Source organism: Eurytemora carolleeae, unplaced genomic scaffold (genome assembly GCF_000591075.1).
Source record: "Eurytemora carolleeae unplaced genomic scaffold, Eaff_2.0 scaffold1605, whole genome shotgun sequence".
NCBI lineage: Eukaryota > Metazoa > Arthropoda > Copepoda > Calanoida > Temoridae > Eurytemora > Eurytemora carolleeae.
Window position 1 is genome coordinate 29029 of NW_019402123.1, and position 3640 is coordinate 32668.

General features: G+C 27.8%; 1 protein-coding gene across 1 annotated transcript in view; it reads left to right on the top strand.

Annotated features, from left to right (window-relative positions):
* Positions 1-3640, top strand: part of LOC111717924 (zinc finger MYND domain-containing protein 19) — an 8275-nt gene that overhangs the window by 1969 nt on the left and 2666 nt on the right. The gene's annotated exons all lie outside the window — the stretch shown is intronic.

Genomic DNA, 3640 nt, shown 5'->3' on the forward strand with positions numbered 1-3640 from the left:
TCGCAAAATATATTTCAAACCTGAAACAAGGATGATTTAATTACAATGTTTCTGGAGTTACAAAATGCGAGTATTTGTTTTAATAAAAAAAATAGCAAATGATCAACTTTAAGAAACACAAATGGTAAAGGATACAGTTTAAGGTTGTTGAATGAGCGGAGTAAATATTTATAAACTGATAAGTTGATACTATTGAAAATAAAGTTCCGAACATTGTTTGTTGCTAGTATTATGATTGTATTTGAAAGGGTAACTTACTATTAGGTCTTAACACACTCGAAATAGAGAGGTGATTGATTTGTGACTAAAACATAATTGTCTTCTGAAAATAATTGCTTGTTTAAAAAAAAAGAAGAAAGATTGTTTTCACTTGGAATTTTAACTTATTTCACTTTAACATGAGCGGTTTTGGTACACAATCGAGTATCAGGGTTGGGGGGGTTGGGTTTGGTGTGTATGTCTCCGTCAGAGAAATAAATCCTTGGCAAACCTGGCAAAGACGACTTTCAAAGGCTCTGGGGAGTTTAAAATGATTTTGTTCAACAACTAGATAGATTCCGACCGAAACTCTCCAAGTTTGGAAGATATTGTCTTGTCATAATTTGAACTTTCTGATACACTGAGATCCAAAGAGTTATAAAGATAATTTTCTAGATTGGGTAGACTTTGAAGTGTGGCAACTCCTTGGCCTTGAGGTTTTTTATTTCTATAACTTTGTGTAACCCTGTACAGTGTACACTAGTGTATACACTCGATCAACACGAATTTCTACAACATACAACATAAGATTTTTAGTGTACGTGAGAGCATGATTGCACATTGGATAATCTGTGTCTATCAGACATATCTATATATATATATACAACCTTGTAATCTCTGTTTGTCCGATCATATAACTAAGAAACCCCTGGACCGATTGTGGCACTCAGGAGAGACACGGGCAAGGTTATAATGCAAGGAAAGTTATTTCAGAGGTGAACGCATCTTTTGTACTGCAGTGTACTGTCTCTGGGCGGTAATGTAAACACAAGACGGATGTTACAGCCTGATATGGGATCCATCTTTCACAGAAAAAATCAATGAAATATTCTGGTCATAGGAAACTATTGTGTGAATTATCAAAATTATAAAAATTTAATGCTTTTATATCCATCTTTCACAGAAAAAATCAATGAAATATTCTGGTCATAGGAAACTATTATGTGAATTATCAAAATTATAAAAATTTAATGCTTTTATATCCATCTTTCACAGAAAAAATCAATGAAATATTCTGGTCATAGGAAACTATTGTGTGAATTATCAAAATTATAAAAATTTAATGCTTTTATATCCATCTTTCACAGAAAAAATCAATGAAATATTCTGGTCATAGGAAACTATTGTGTGAATTATCAAAATTATAAAAATTTAATGCTTTTATATCCATCTTTCACAGAAAAAATCAATGAAATATTCTGGTCATAGGAAACTATTGTGTGAATTATCAAAATTATAAAAATTTAATGCTTTTAANCTTGCTTGGGTCTCTTTAAGCTCTGAAATAAATCTTTTTGACTTTTTCATCTCTGACTCTTTATACTCGATAAATAGGTCTCTTTGACTCGCCATACTCTATGAATAAGTCTCTGTGACTGTGACTCGTTTAACTCTATGCATAAGTCTCTGTTACACGTTTAACTATGAATAAGTCTCTTTGACTCTTACACTCTATGAATAAGTCTCTTTGACTCTTACACTCTATGAATAAGTCTCTTTGACTCTTACACTTTATGAATAAGTCTCTGAGACTCCTTAAACTATATGAATAAGTGTCTTTGTCTATTTAAACTCTATGAATAAGTCTCTGTGACTCGTTATACTCTATGAATAAGTCTCTTTGTCTATTTAAATGGTAAAATCTATGAATAAGTCTCTTTGTCTATTTCAACTCTATAAATAAGACTCTTTGACTCGCCAGCTCTTTAACCAACTCTCTGTGACTCGTTATAAGTCTCTTTGTCTATTTAAATTTTAAACTCTAGAATAAGTCTCTAAGACTCTAGAATATATTAAATAATTGTGCATCTGTGTAAATGGAAAATATTGATTTTTCTTGTTTTCTTACTCGAGAAATCAATACTAGGACATACTCACACACAACTATATCTATCTATCTATCTATCTATCGATATTGAGATAAAAGATAATATCTAGATAGATAGAAAGATACGTTTCTTTATTCATCTTATTTCTTTTTCTTTCTATCCTTTTTATGCAGTTAACTGGCAGTATTTCTCTCTATACATGGGTTACCTTACCCACAACTATTATATATCTGGATATACAAGTAGATAACAAAATAAACTTTAAATTAAAATTTAAAAAGAGATACAGATGGATAAATAGATAGAAGTATAGATATATAGATTTATTTCTTTAACCATCGCAGGCGCTTTATATGTCTATCTTTTTGTCAATCTGTCTAGTTAGCTGTATACAGATAAATAGAAATAACGATAAATAGATAGATAGGTAAATAAATAAATAGATAAAGAAATTAACTTTAAATTAAATTTAGATAGAGATAGATAGATAAATAGATAGATAAATAAATAGATAGATAGATAGATAGTCTGATATAAGATAATATCTATCTATCTATCTATCTATCTTCTATCTATATATCTTCTATCTATCTATATCTATATATCGATATTGAGATAAAAAGATAATATCTATAGATAGATAGAAAGATACGTTTCTTTATTCATCTTATTTCTTTATTACTCACAACTGATATATCTGGATGCAATTGTAGATAACAAAATAAACTTTAAATTCAAATTTAAATAGAGATACAGATAGATAAATAGATAGAACAATAGATATATAGATATGTTTCTTTATCCATCGCAGGTGCTTTATATGTTAGCTGTATACAGATAAATAGAAATAACGATAAATAGATAGATAGGAGAATAAACAAATAGATAAAGAAATTAACTTTAAATTAAATTTAGATAGAGATAGATAGATAAATTGAGAGATAAATACATTTCTTTAATCATGTTTTTCCTTTTTTTATAGCAAGCCCTCTTTTTCAGTCTATCCTTTCTTTGTACCTCTCTTTCTTTCTATCAATCTGTCTAGCTAACTGGATATATGGATATACAAATAGATAAGAGTTAAATAGATAAAGAGATAAATAAATAAATAAATAAATAAATAAACTCTGTATTAAAATTTAAATAGAGATAGGTAGATAAATAGATAGATAGATAAATAGATTAATCAATAGATTAATCGATAGATAAATAGATAGCTGAATAGATAAATATATAGATAGATAGATAGATTGATAGATAAATTGAAAGATAGTAATAAATAGATAGATAGATAAATAGATAGATAGATAAATAGATAGATAGATAAATAGATAAATAAATAGATAGATAAATAAATTAATAGATAAATAGATAGATAGATAGATAAATTGAAAGATAGTAACAAATAGATAGACAGATAGATAAATTGAAAGATAGTAGCAAATAGATAGATAGATAGATAAATTGAAAGATAGTAGCAAATAGATAGATAGATAGATAAATTGAAAGATAGTAGCAAATAGATAGATAGATAGATAAATTGAAAGATAGTA